General features: G+C 49.2%; 1 protein-coding gene across 2 annotated transcripts in view; it reads left to right on the top strand.

Annotated features, from left to right (window-relative positions):
- KLC4 (kinesin light chain 4) overlaps positions 1 to 15,192 on the top strand; it is a 370,771-nt gene that overhangs the window by 168,526 nt on the left and 187,053 nt on the right. The gene's annotated exons all lie outside the window — the stretch shown is intronic.

The following is a 15,192-nucleotide window of genomic DNA, read 5'->3' as shown; positions in this document are numbered from 1 at the left end:
AGGGCAAGCAGAGGCTCCCCCCATGTCTTTCTCAATAACAGACTATGGACTTTTTCTCAAGTTTCACGTTTATTATAAATTTGATTAATTGCTTATTCAAAATTCTAAGCGATGTACAAATCAATAAAATTACAAATTTCTGGGGGAAACAAAACAAACGAATAGAACTAACCTGACAAAACATATTGAACAAAAGGAAAGGATGGGAAAAGAAATACAAGTAAATAAGACACCTATGGGAAAAAACAATAGGAGGGGAGAGAGCAATGTCCAAACCTTTCTTAAAAGCAGCTACGCTATCCGCTCTTACCACACCTCTGGCAACGCGTTGCAGAGCTTAACAATTCCCTGAGTGAAAAAAATATTTCCTCCTGTTGGTTTTAAAAGTATGTCCCTGAAACTTCAAGGGTTCCCTAGTAATTGAGTTCCCAGAGTGAAAGCTACTTTCTTTTACTTTCAGTTAAATCTCTTTTAATGGAATGTGCTCATTCTCAAGCTTAATTATAAAATAGGAATAAGTTATGGAGTGGGATTTCTTCTTTTGTAAGATGAATTGATGATAAACATAAGAACATAAGCATTGCCTCTGCCGGGTCAGACCAGGGGTCCATCGTGCCCAGCAGTCCGCTCCTGCGGCGGCCCCCCAGGTCCTTGACCTTTAAGTTCCCACCATCTACATTGTTTGTGCCCTAATCCTGAAGTACCCTGTATAGTAACCCTCTATCTATACCCTGTAATCCTTTTCTCCTTCAAGAAGTTATCCAAGCCCTTTTTGAAACCCAACATTGTACTCTGTCCTATCACCTCTCTTGGAAGCGTATTCCAGGTGTCCACCACCCTCTGAGTGAAGAAGAACTTCCTAGCATTCGTCTTAAATCTGTCTCTTTTCTGTTACATAGTAATCTACATGATCTGTTACATAGTAATCTAGTAACATAGTAGATGATGGCAGATAAAGACCTGAATGGTCCATCCAGTCTGCCCAACCTTACCCACTCTTTAAATTACTGATTTAATTTAAATTTCCCTTCTTCTTAGCTATTGCTGGGCCAGAACGCAAAGCTTTGCCTGGTACTGTGCTTAGATTCCATCTACTGAAGTCTCAATCAAAACTCACTCCAGCCCATCTAAACCATCCCAGCCATCGAAGCCCTCCCCAGCCCATCCTCAACTAAACAGCCTTATACGGATATAGACCATGTAAGTCTGCCCAGTACTGGCCTTAATTTTTTTTGATTCGAGATCCTCTGTGTTCATCTCATGTTTTTTTGAACTCTGTCACCATTTTCCTCCCTCGGGAGTGCATTCCAGGCATCCACCACCCTTTGTAAAGAGAAAATTATTTACGTTGCTATTGAGTCTCCCACCCATCAACCTCAAATTATGTCCTCTAGTTTTACCATTTTCTTTTCTCTGGAAAAGATTTTGTTCTACATTAATACCTTTTAAGTATTTGAACATCTGGATCATATCTCCCCTGTCCCTCCTTTCCTCTAGGGTATACATATTCAGGGTTTCCAGTCTCTCCTCATACGTCTTTTGGTGCAAACCTCCTACCATTTTCGTCGCCCTTCTCAGGACCGCTTCAAGTCTTCTTATGTCACTGTAAGGCTGTGAAAACTTAGTAGTAGTATAGCTAACTAGCTTTCATCAAACCTAATTTACATATTTTGACAGTTGGCCATGCCCATTTCAGCCAATCAGAAGAGGACCCACCCAAGCCCCATCTACCCTCTGCCCTTTGTCACTGGATATGATGTGGCCCCACCTCTTATGATGATGTTACAGACAGTGACATCATAACTCCATCCAAGCCACACACTCTTTTCAAAATGGTGGCACACACTGGAGGCCCCTATGCCACTTCCTATTTCTTTTTATGAAATATATTTTTATTAGAGTTTACAAAAAAATCAGAATGCCAAATAATACAAATCCAAAAAACATACTCATCTAAACAATCCCCCCACAACCCCCCATCCCAAAAATAACTCCCCCAGCAAAAAAAAAATCTCTTAATGTGGTCGTTGTCTCCAATGAACATATGAATCCCATATTTTAGAATAATTCTGCAAGGTGTTATGGCGTAAAGCCGTTAATTGAGACATCAATTGTAAATAGTCTAAACGAGAATACAGTGGTGCCTCGCATAACGGACGCCTCGCACAGCGAACGCTGCGCACAACGAACTTTATGTCTTGATTCGTACAACGAACTTCGTTTCACACAACGAAGTCGCCCGAGCTGCATCCTTCCGCGCAGGCACTGCGCTTAACTGCCCTCTCTCCGCCAGGCTCCCTCTTGCCCCCCCCCGACTCCCCGACACGATCGGGGCAAGAGGGAGCCCAAGCCCTCTTGCCCCCCCGACTCCCCGACACGATCGGGGCAAGAGGGAGCTCAAGCCCTCTTGCCCCCCCGACACGATCGGGGCAAGAGGGAGCCCAAGCCCTCTTGCCCCCCCGACTCCCCGACACGATCGGGGCAAGAGGGAGCTCAAGCCCTCTTGCCCCCCCGACTCCCCGACACGATCGGGGCAAGAGGGAGCCCAAGCCCTCTTGCCCCCCCGACTCCCCGACACGATCGGGGCAAGAGGGAGCTCAAGCCCTCTTGCCCCCCCCGACTCCCCGACACGATCGGGGCAAGAGGGAGCCCAAGCCCTCTTGCCCCCCCGACTCCCCGACACGATCGGGCCAGGAGGGAGCCCAAGTCCTCCTGGCCACGGCGACCCCCTAACCCCACCCTGCACTACATTACGGGCAGGAGGGATCCCAGGCCCTCCTGCCCTCGACGCAAACCCCCCCTCCCCCCAACGACCGCCCCCCCCCAAGAACCTCCGACCGCCCCCCAGCCGACCCGCGACCCCCCTGGCCGACCCCCACGACACCCCCAACCCCCTTCCCCGTACCTTTCTGTAGTTGGCCGGACAGACGGGAGCCAAACCCGCCTGTCCGGCAGGCAGCCAACGACGGAATGAGGCCGGATTGGCCCATCCGTCCCAAAGCTCCGCCTACTGGTGGGGCCTAAGGCGCCTGGGCCAATCAGAATAGGCCCGGGAGCCTTAGGTCCCTCCTGGGGGCGGGGCCTGAGGCACATGGGCCCAACCCGACCATGTGCCTCAGGCCCTGCCCCCAGGAGGGACCTAAGGCTCCCGGGCCTATTCTGATTGGTCCAGGCGCCTTAGGCCCCACCAGTAGGCGGAGCTTTGGGACGGATGGGCCAATCCGGCCTCATTCCGTCGTTGGCTGCCTGCCGGACAGGCGGGTTTGGCTCCCGTCTGTCCGGCCAACTACAGAAAGGTACGGGGAAGGGGGTTGGGGGTGTCGTGGGGGTCGGCCAGGGGGGTCGCGGGTCGGCTGGGGGGGCGGTCGGAGGTTCTTGGTGGGGGCGTTCGTTGGGGGGAGGGGGGGTTTGCGTCGAGGGCAGGAGGGCCTGGGATCCCTCCTGCCCGTAATGTAGTGCAGGGTGGGGTTAGGGGGTCGCCGTGGCCAGGAGGACTTGGGCTCCCTCCTGGCCCGATATTGTCGGGGAGTTGGGGAATCGGCGGGGCAAGAGGGCTTGGGCTCCCTCTTGCCCCGATCGTGTCGGGGAGTCGGGGGGGCAAGAGGGCTTGGGCTCCCTCTTGCCCCGATCGTGTCGGGGAGTCGGGGGGCAAGAGGGCTTGGGCTCCCTCTTGCCCCGATCGTGTCGGGGAGTCGGGGGGGGGGGCAAGAGGGCTTGGGCTCCCTCTTGCCCCGATCGTGTCGGGGAGTCGGGGGGGCAAGAGGGCTTGGGCTCCCTCTTGCCCCGATCGTGTCGGGGGGGCGGGGGGCAAGAGGGCTTGGGCTCCCTCTTGCCCCGATCGTGTCGGGGAGTCGGGGGGGCAAGAGGGCTTGAGCTCCCTCTTGCCCCGATCGTGTCGGGGGTGCCAGGGACCACACGGAGTCACCCACCGTACCACCCGATTCGGGTAAGCGCAGGTATCGGTGGGTGGCTTATTTGCGGGGGGGTGCCTTATTTTACATTTTTTTCTAAAAAGGGGGGGCTGTCTTATTTGATGGCCCTGCCTTATCATCGGGGAAACACGGTAGAAAAAAAAAAATGAACAGTTAAGTCCCAGTTTTTGCCGCTGAGACTCTGCCCTCTCTCACTGTAAAATTAGACTCTACTTAGTCTGTCTTTAAATTTAAAAAATGTGTGTTGTTTTAAAAAACAATTATGTTTTTAGATGTATCTAAATAAAAATAATAACCAAAAATTTATCTTTTTTTATGTCATCTTAGCATATTTTATGCTGCAGAACGAATTATTTTTTTTTACATGTATTCCTATGGGAAAACGCGTTTCACATAACGAACGTTTCACATAACAAACTTGCTCCTGGAACCAATTAAGTTCGTTGTGTGAGGCACCACTGTAGAGAGTGAGAAGGCTCGGAATAACAGGAATGCGCCAACATTGCGCTAGAGCCAGGTGGGCCGCAGTAAACATACAAGCAGCAAATTTCTGCTCAGAGGGAGTGAAACCAGGAACTCCCACATTAAGTAAACAACATTCCAATAAAACACAACAAGGTTTATGAAGAATCTTAACCAATGAGCAACCCACCTGCTGCCAATATAAGCGTACTGCTGGACAGAACCACCAAATATGGAGAAAGTCCCCTTTCATCCCTCAACCACGCCAGCAAAGATCTGTGCCCCCCGGAAAAATTGAGGAAAGTCGCACAGGCGTATAATACCACCGATAATACATTTTATAACTATTCTCTACATAATTGATAGATAAAGTCAATTTAAATAGTCGTTTATAAATAGTTTCACAGAGAGGTAAACTACGGCCACCTGACAGATCACCCTCCCAACGAGCCCGATATGGATCAAAGGGGGCCTCCCATTTCAACAATGCTCTATACACCCATGACACACTACCTCTCCCAGTCCCAGCCTGACAAGCTTGCTCCAACCAGGTTTCCCCTAGAGAAAGGTCCGAGAAAGCCCGCTGAGTTAAGAAAATACGCAAGCGCGTATAAAGAAAGGAATCCCTGTTTTCCAACCCAAATTCCTCCTGCAAAACCAAAAACGGGCACATAGACATGTCTTCCCAAAGTTGCTCTAAAGTACGGAGGCCCGCTGGGATCCATTTACAGCGAATAGTAACGTCCCTGCCGGGTGAACCGGCCGGCAAGGACACTATCGCCATCTGAGCAAAAAACAAACGCTCCGGGAACATCTGTCGACGAAGCACATACCAACTTCGCAAAACCACTTGTAAAAACGGATTAGAAGTGTGTGCCGCCAGGCATAACCATGCAAGGGGAATCTAAGGTAACATCCAAAGAGATACCGTTGGTATGAAATACTGCTCAGTATGAATCCACGGACGATCTTCATAAGTAACCCACATCACAATCTCTTGAAAAAGAGCAGCCTGATAGTAAAGCCAAAAATTGGGAATACCCATCCCCCCATCCAATTTAGATTGATAAAGAATCGTGCAATGTACCCGAGGTGGCTTCTTTCGCCAAATAAATGCAAAAACCTTACGCGACAAAGGACGAAAAAAAATTGCCGGTAACGCTATAGGTAAAGCCAAAAATACATATAGCAATTGAGGTGAAAGCATCATTTTAATAGCCGAAATATGGCCTATCCAACTAAGCTGTAACCCCTCCCAACGCTCAAGTTCTGCAAACAAAGCATGTAAGTGAGCTGGAAAATTATATTTATACAATTGACTATGATCAGCAGTCAAATTCACTCCCAAGTAAGTAATATAATGGGAGGCCCATGTAAAAGGAAACTCCACCTGTAAACGCCGGGCCGCATCAGGCGGTAAAGTAAGATTTAAAATTTCCGATTTAGCCATATTGACTTTAAACCCTGAAAGCGATCCAAAGCGATCCAAAGCGGGGTGATGCAAAAGAAGCAAAATATCATCCGCATAAACCAAAATCTTATATTGCTGGGTATCCACTTGAATCCCCTCCTGATGACGAACCCGACTCGCCAGCGGTTCCATAGACAATACAAAAAGCAAAGGAGAAAAGGCACAACCCTGTCGCGTTCCCTGCGCCAACGGAATAGCAGATGACAAAATACCGTTAATTTTAAATCTGGATAGGGGAGCATCATATAACAATTGAATCCACTCAAAAAATCGCTGACCAATACCCATTTTGCGTAAAACATGAAAGAGGTACCCACAACTTACCCGATCAAACGCCTTCTCCACATCGAGAGAAAGAACTAAAGCCGGAGACCCCTCACTTCGCACGTACCAGATAAGATGTAAAGCTGTTTTAATATTATCAAAAGTCTGTCTCCGGGATATAAATCCAGCCTGATTAAAATGTACCAACTGAGACATATATGGCTGCAAACGAAAAGCTAAAATTTTTGTAAAGAGTTTATAATCAACATTTAATAAGGAAATTGGTCGATAAGCCACACAAGAAGTGGGATCCTTTCCTGGTTTACAAATAAGGGTAACCGCTGCTGTACGCCAAGTTTGCCGGAGGGGATGAGCAGCATCAAAACTATTAAATACTCGAACCAACAAGGGGACCAATAACTGTTGGAAAGTCTTATAAAATCTGTTAGTGAACCTGTCCAACCCAGGGCAAGTATGCAACGACAAAGATTGAATAACTTCTTCTATTTCATCAACAGTAATAGGTCTGAACAAGCACACCGCCTCCCCCTCCGAAAGAGATCCCAACGGAGTCTGATCTAAATATTGTTCTATTTCATGATCTAGAGAGGCTGGATCAGCTTGATAAAGAGCAGTATAAAACTGTAAAAAAGCATTACCCATATCTGCCATGGAAGTACAATAAGTACCAGCAGAATCAAAAACTCCCAAGATATCATTCCTGGTAGTCTGTTTTGAGGCGATGTGCTAAGAGTTTACTACTACGATCATTAAACTCAAAATATTCCTGATGGGTCCGCCGCAAGGCCACTTCAATACTAGCAAGCTCAAGAGTTTTTAATTCCAAACACAATTTAGTCAATTGAGCAGACTCTTGCGCCGTTCGACATCGTCCTTTCACCAGCCTCTCCAGATCACAAAGTTCCCGCCGTTTCGCCAATTCAGCTTTAACCTTCTCCTTCTTAACAAAAGCCTGCAGGGCAATCACCTTCCCCCTAAGCACTGCTTTCAATGCTTCCCACAATAAAATAGGATGAATATCATCTATATCATTAATCTCCAAATAATCTTTAATAGCAATAGTGAACTGCTCTACAGAAGAAGGATCTGCCAAGAGACTATCATCAAACCTCCATTGCGAGGCTAGACGAGATGGCCTAGGACCCAAGATTGAACAGCCCGATTTAAAGCCCCATCTCCCAACCAATAGTCAATACAGGAATCTACATTATGCACTACAGAATGATAAGTATAATCTCGCTCCCTGGGATGATGAATCCTCCAAATATCCAATAGCCCCCAATGGGATAGTAACATCTGCAAGCCCTTACGGTCTGTGGCCGCCACAGAAGCTCCTCTAGAGGAACTATCCAAATGGGGATCTAACACTAAATTGCAATCTCCTCCTAACAACAACAAGCCCTCAATACATGGCCTAAGCATGTCATCAAGCCGCGAAAAAAAATCCCCCTGCCCTATATTAGGGACATATACATTACAAAGGGTATACAGCTGACCAGCAATAGAAACACACAGCAAAAGATAGCGCCCATCCATATCTCAAATCTCTTTAAACCCCTGGACCTGCAAACTATTATGAAAAAGTATAGCCATCCCTCTAGTTTTTTTATCTTGTTGATTAGAAGCAAAATAAAGGCCGGAAAAACCCAGAGGGCGTAACACATGCTCATGTCTAGACAGCAGAATACAATATGAGCCTTATGCCGCCCCAGCTCCCAATAAAGGAGATGGCGCTTCATTGGAACATTAAGTCCCCTAACATTAAGAGACAAAAATATTAAATCACCCATACTTACAACAGCAAAACAGCCACACCCCCGACAAACACACCACACAGCCATCCCACACCAACCTATTCCCTCTCAACCCCCCACTCCCCACAACCAACCCCCTACCCCCTCTCACCCACCAACTCCTCCCACCCCCTCTCACCCAAAAGCCCCCAAAACCCCAACCCCCCTCCATCCAAAACCACAACCCATGTAGTAAGCTCTGCAATCCCATCGCTCACTACAATCACAACGGAAGGAAGGTGCCCTTACCGCATACCCACCCTGCAAAATTACCAAATGCCCCCCAAAAACAAAATCTTTATTCTGGGGCTCTCCCTGTTGAACACAAACATTCAAGGAATCCTAAACATGTCCAATTCTCAAATAGGCAATCCAAAAACCAAATATCAAGTGCCAGGATCACCAGCCACTTCCCGCTCTGCAGAGTGTCATTTCAAATGGCCACCATCTCGCCTAACCCTTTGCCAATGGGGTCGGGATGGAAGAGGTAGGTGTGAACTGGCAGCCCGCTGTGGAACAGAAGATCCAGAAGAAATGTCACCAAATTGAACATCAGGAAAATACGCAGAAGCATCCTCCAAAGTTTTTACAGATCGCAAAGCACCATTCAAATAAAACACCAAATCAAAAGGATGGCGCCAACGATACCGTATCTTCTTCTCATTAAGATAGCGCAGTAATGGCCTCAGATCTGCCCGTCTACACAATGTAGCCGCAGATAGATCTTGATATATCTCTATATCATAGGTATCCCATTTAAGCTCAGAGAGACCCCAATCTGTTTGATAAAGCAACTCCTTCACTTTAAAATCTTTAAAACACACAATAATGTCTCGTGGTTTATTGCCCCTGGGTGCCGCCAAAGCTCTATGCGCTCGTTCAATAAGAATAGAATTAGGAACTTCCACATCTGTCTGTTTCCTCAAAATCATTTCAGCAATTTGGCGGACCACCAATTCACGGTTCATAGACAACGGCGCGAAAGACAAGCGCGCGCCGACAATTGAGCGCAGCGCACGTCGCCACGCCGCTCTAAATTACAGTTTTTAGGGGCTCCGACGGGGGGTTTTGTTGGGGAACCCCCCCCAGTTTACTTAATAGACATCGCGCCGGCGTTATGGGGGGTTTGGGGGGTTGTAACCCTCCACATTTTACTGTAAACTGAACTTTTTCCCTAAAAACAGGGAAAAAGTGAAGTTTTCAGTAAAATGTGGGGGATTACAACTCCCCACACCCCCCACAACGCCCCCACAACGCGGCGCGATCTCTATTAAGTAAAGTGTGGGGGTTCCCCCCACGCCCCCCCCATCGGAGCGCTAAAAACAGTAATTTAGAGCGGTGCGCGCTGCGCTCAATTGTCTGGGCGCGCCTTTCTCCCGGCGCGCTTTTGACCTGACACCCCAATTCACAATCTTTATAATCTTGTACTTCAGGGAGCCCCCTGATACGAAGATTCGCTATTCGACTGCGATTTTCCAAATCTTCTAATTTATCCATGACACTCAACTGCTGTACCTGAAGTTCTTTACAGCGTGATTCAAGGCGGTCCACAGTCTCATGCTGCTCATCCACATGAGTTTCCAGATCGGCAACACGGGTACCAAGCGCCAGGAGTTCCCCTTGCAAATCAGCTGCAAGAGTAGTAAACTCCCCCTGCATTTCCTTTACATTGTGGCTAAGATCTACAAACATGGCCCGTACCTCACACAACGGGTCTGCTGTCTCCCGCAGAAGAGGAGAAGCCGCCTCTGCAGCCTGTGATGTCCAAAGCGGGGGCGTGGCTTCAAGTGGAGGAGAAGACACCGTTTGTGATGCAGGCCCCACCGAGCCGAAAGCATAATCGCGCAACGTTTTGCACGGTTGAGAAGCCATCGTACCGAGAGACTCCAAAGTGCAATCCCCCACCACCAAGCAGCACTGGAAGCTCCCCATGCACCTATCAACGGGGCTAAAAAGCAGGTGAAGGGCATGCGGAGCTGATGATTTAAGCGTCCATCTTAGACGATGACGTAACTTCCTCCCCACTTCCTATTTCACATTACTCGCCACCATCTTGGATAGGATCACCTGACAGGAACTGATGTTGATCACCTGACACTGCCCCCTGCAGTTTCAGAGGACTGTGTATAGCTATGTTTTTCAGCTCTGTCTTTTTTACAACATGTAAAATGTTCATTGGCAACACCTTCCGTTCAGAAAAAAATAATTTATTTATTTATTTTTTTACACAGCTCCTGTTTTCTCTGTGGTAAAAAATAAATAAATTTAGACTCTCTCACATTTCAGAAGCCAACCTTCCCCCCCCCCCCTCCCCTGTGAGCTGCGATCAGGTTTTTCTCTCTCAGAAGATGGACACAAAGCAGTTTTTGAGATAACTTTCACAAAGCCACAGGTGCTGCTGACATCCTTTAAATCATGCTGGTTTTGAAAAGGCAGTTTTTTTACAGACAGAAAAGGGAAGTAGTTCACATGGAAGTACCGTATTTTCGCGGATATAACGCGCACCCGTGTAAAACGCGCACACGGGTATAGCGCGCAGAAACCACACTTGTATGTATGGAAACTTTTGTATACAGCGCTCATGGGTATACCGCGCATGCTGCCCGACTCTCCTCTGGCCACCCCGACTCTCCTTTCGCTCTCCCCGACTCTCCTCTGGCCACCCCGACTCTTCTTTCGCCCTCCCCGACTCTCTTCTGGTTGCCCCGACTCTCCGTTCACCTGCCATGACTTTCTGTGCACTGCCCCGCCTCTCCGTGCGCTGTCCCGACCCGGAGTTTTCTCAGCAGAATTTCCCAGACCACCTCTTCCTCTCAACACATTGACACGCTAGTGGGTTTATTTTATAGCTTTTTCACTCCCTTCGGTCTGCCTGTCCCCCTTGAAGTCCTGTCCCCCCTTGAAGTCCTGTCCCCCCTTGAAGGTCTGCCTGTCCCCCTTGAAGGTCTGCCTGTCCCCCTTGAAGTCCTGTCCCCCCTTGAAGGTCTGCCTGTCCCCCTTGAAGGTCTGCCTGTCCCCCCTTGAAGTCCTGTCCCCCCTTGAAGGTCTGTCCCCATCCTGAAAGCCTGATGCCCCCCCTCGACGTCCGATTCTTCTCCCCCCTCGGCAGGACCACTCGCACCCCCACCCCGAAGGACCGCCGACTCCCCGACAATATCGGGCCAGGAGGGAGCCCAAATCCTCCTGGCCACGGCGACCCCCTAACCCCACCCCGCACTACATTACGGGCAGGAGGGATCCCAGGCCCTCCTGCCCTCGACGCAAACCCCCCTCCCCCCAACGACCGCCCCCCCCCAAGAACCTCCGACCGCCCCCCCAGCCGACCCGCGATCCCCCTGGCGACCCCCACGACCCCCCCACCCCCCTTCCCCGTACCTTTGGTAGTTGGCCGGACAGACGGGAGCCAAACCCACCTGTCCGGCAGGCAGCCAACGAAGGAATGAGGCCGGATTGGCCCATCCATCCTAAAGCTCCGCCTACTGGTGGGGCCTAAGGCGCGTGGGCCAATCAGAATAGGCCCTGGAGCCTTAGGTCCCACCTGGGGGCGTGGCCTGAGGCACATGGTCGGGTTGGGCCCATGTGCCTCAGGCCGCGCCCCCAGGTGGGACCTAAGGCTCCAGGGCCTATTCTGATTGGCCCACGCGCCTTAGGCCCCACCAGTAGGCGGAGCTTTAGGATGGATGGGCCAATCCGGCCTCATTCCTTCGTTGGCTGCCTGCCGGACAGGCGGGTTTGGCTCCCGTCTGTCCGGCCAACTACCAAAGGTACGGGGAAGGGGGGTGGGGGGGGCGTGGGGGTCGCTAGGGGGATCGCGGGTCGGCTGGGGGGGCGGTCGGAGGTTCTTGGGGGGGGCGGTCGTTGGGGGGAGGGGGGTTTGCGTCGAGGGCAGGAGGACCTAGGATCCCTCCTGCCCGTAATGTAGTGCGAGGTGGGGGTAGGGGGTCGCCGTGGCCAGGAGGGTTTGGGCTCCCTCCTGGCCCGATATTGTCGGGGAGTCGGCGGTCCTTCGGGGTGGGGGTGCGAGCGTCCTTCCGGATGATGAATCGGGCGTCGGGTGGGGTGTGAAATATGTAAAAAAAAATTTGTATACCGCGCTCAGGCATATAACGCGCGAAGGGTATGCGCGGTACGTAAAAACGCGTATAACGCACACGTTATATCCGCGAAAATACGGTAGTTCACTGCTATTGAACATACTGTATTTGCTGACTGGAAAATAAAGTTACATGTAAGTAAACTTTTTGTTGTTTGAATGAAATGAATTCCAGAACAAGAACAATACTTCATACAGTAATACATGGTTAGCCGTATTTAACAAGGACAATAGCCGTACAGCAGTGTACTAAAATTTTGAACCAAAACCCTTTTGTCATGCATCACCATCTGAATATTTTTAAGCTCTCTCTATATGAGCTATTGGGTTTTATTCCTGACAATCCTTTTTTGCGGGTTGAATATATTTATTTGTTCAGCCGCTAATGCCTTTTCGGTCATAATCCAAAACTAATAATAATAATAATAACTTTATTTCTTCTATACCGCCATAATCTTACGACTTCTAGGCAGTTCACAGTGAAGAGAGCTGGACAGTCAGCGAATTACAGAATACAAATGGCGAGGATGATACAGTCAGTGAATTACAGATTACAATTAGTAAAATACAATACGATGATGATATTAGAAAGAATTTCAAGTGTTATATAGAAGTTATAAATGATGTATTTCTGTACACTTGTGTGATTTAAAATGAATAAACAAATACAATACAGTTTGTACAGTACACGTATTTCTCAAGTTATCAGCATGGAGTTAATCGTTTAGAACTGGTAACTGATTAAGAGATAAATCTGTTGAATAGTGCTGTCTTAATTTCTTTCCGAAATCTGTTAATGTAGTTGCCTAGCCAGGTCTGCTGTTTGCTAGCTTGAGACTTCAAAGTTCTGTCCATAAAGGACCTGTATTTGCAATCAGTGATCCTTGGGTAGGCAAAAAGATTGGAGTTTCTGGTTGTCTTACTGGGAATGTGTAGCTCGAAATGTGGTAAGAGATAGGTAGGGGCCATTCCCCACACCGGTTTAAAGCATAGGCAAGAGAACTTGAACATTATTTGCGCCTCCATTGGTAACCAGTGTAGCAGTTTGTAGTAGGGGCTAACATGCTCGCTTTTCTTTAGTCTGAATATTAAGCGGACGGCAGTGTTCTGCACTATTCTTAATTTTTTTTACAGTTTTTTTAGGTAAACCCACATAAATGATGTTGCAGTAGTCCAATGTGGAAAGGACCAATGACTGAACCAGAAGTCTAAAAGATAGAGGGTTGAAATATTTTTTAATGGTCTTCAATTTCCATAGTGCATAAAAGCACTTTATCCCAGGACAAGCAGGCAGCATATTCTTAACGTATGGGTGACGTCACCGACGGAGCCCCGGTACGGACCTTTTTAACTAGAAAGTTCTAGTTGGCCGCACCGCGCATGCGCGAGTGCCTTCCCGCCCGATGGAGGAGTGCGTGGTCCCCAGTTTCTTCGTTTCCGCGGAGCGAAGAAGTCGCATGTGTTTCAACGGCTGTTGAAATTATTTAGTTTGCCTTCCCGCTCGCGTACTTTTTCTGAATTTCTTCTTTTTTTCCCTTTGGATTACTTTATTTTTCTTTAAAAAAACAAACAAAAAAAAAACTCGTCGAGTTTTCTTTATTTTTTCGAGCCGGCCCCGGCGGGCAGGCCTCCGGCTTTGATTTTGCGGAGGCCGTATTTCCCTTCATGCCCCCTCAACCGGGTTTTAAGAAGTGCCAGCGGTGTGCACGCCCGATCTCTCTCACCTACCCGCACAATTGGTGCCTGCAGTGCTTGGGTCCAGAGCATCGGGCTGACACCTGCACCCGCTGTGCTACGCTTAAAAGGCGTACTTTGAAAAATAGGCAGATCCAGCAAAATATTTTGTTTGGTACCGGATCTGCCATGGAACCGGCTGCAACGTCGACGGCACCCCAAAAGTCGGCACCGATGACGTCGACACCACCGGACCCTTCCTTGGGGTCGTTGGGCCCAGGTAAGCCGGCTAAGAAGCCTCCCACTTCCCTCGAGCGCCCTCCTGCCACGGTTGCGACACCGGCCCTGCAAATGCTCCGCTCCGATCTCGGTGAGTGCCTCATAATCGGCCTCCTCATCACCGGAGCGTAGAGCGGCACCTATGGTACCGAAGAAGAAAAAAGCGGTACCGGTGCCTCCCCTGGATGACCGCATCGCAGCCATACTCCAAACACAGTTACAGGAGCAGCTGCAACAACAGCTCCAACAACTGTTGCCGGCGTTGCTGGCACCGCACCTTCCGGTACAGGACCAGTCCGAGCCTCGCACTGTCCCATCGGTGTCGACCCCCTCGGTACCGATTAATACCTCCATGCCGGTGCTCTTGGCCGAAACACCTACAGTGCATACCCGTGATGCTGTCGACCCTGTCCGGTCCCAGGAACGACATCGGTCTTCCTCACCCGGTACCGCCTCGGTGCACTCAGGCAAATCTCTCTCAAAGACCCGCCATGCCGAGCCCTCCACACCGATGTCCAAACGTACGCACCCCGACGTTAGGGACCCAGACTTGTGGGAAGACTCCCCTCACAGTACCGAGGAGGACGCTTCGTCAACCGACGAAGAACCCTCCATGACTGACACCGTCTCAAAACCAGAGCAATCCTCTTTCTCCAAATTCCTTAGGGAAATGTCAGCTGCTCTTTCCATTCCCTTAGAGTCCGACTCTAAAAAGTCTCAGGCTTTCCTCAATGCCCTAGACTTTGAGCAACCTCCCAAAGAATTTCTGAAGTTGCCCGTCCACAACATCTTACGGGAAACTTTCTATAAAAACTGGGAGGCTCCCCTCACTGTTCCCAGAGCCCCTCGTAAATTGGATAGCTTGTACCAGGTTATTCCAATCCCAGGGTTTGACAAACCTCAATTGCCCCACGAGTCCCTCCTGGTGGAATCTACTTTGAAAAAATCTCAGGGTTCCAGTGTATATGCCTCCACCCCTCCTGGCAGAGAGGGAAAAACCATGGATAAATTTGGTAAGCGCCTTTTCCAAAATGCCATGTTAGCCAATAGAGCCAACAACTACTCCTTCCACTTCTCCTTCTACATGAAGCATCTGGTGCAACAGCTCTCCTCCTTACAGAAATATCTTCCTGAACGTAAGGTCCCTCTTTTCCAGCAACAAATTTCCAGCCTCCTCCAACTCAGGAAATTCATGGATCGCTC

This window comes from Geotrypetes seraphini, chromosome 3 (genome assembly GCF_902459505.1).
Source record: "Geotrypetes seraphini chromosome 3, aGeoSer1.1, whole genome shotgun sequence".
Lineage (NCBI taxonomy): Eukaryota > Metazoa > Chordata > Amphibia > Gymnophiona > Dermophiidae > Geotrypetes > Geotrypetes seraphini.
This window is presented reverse-complemented; position numbering and strand designations above follow the sequence as displayed.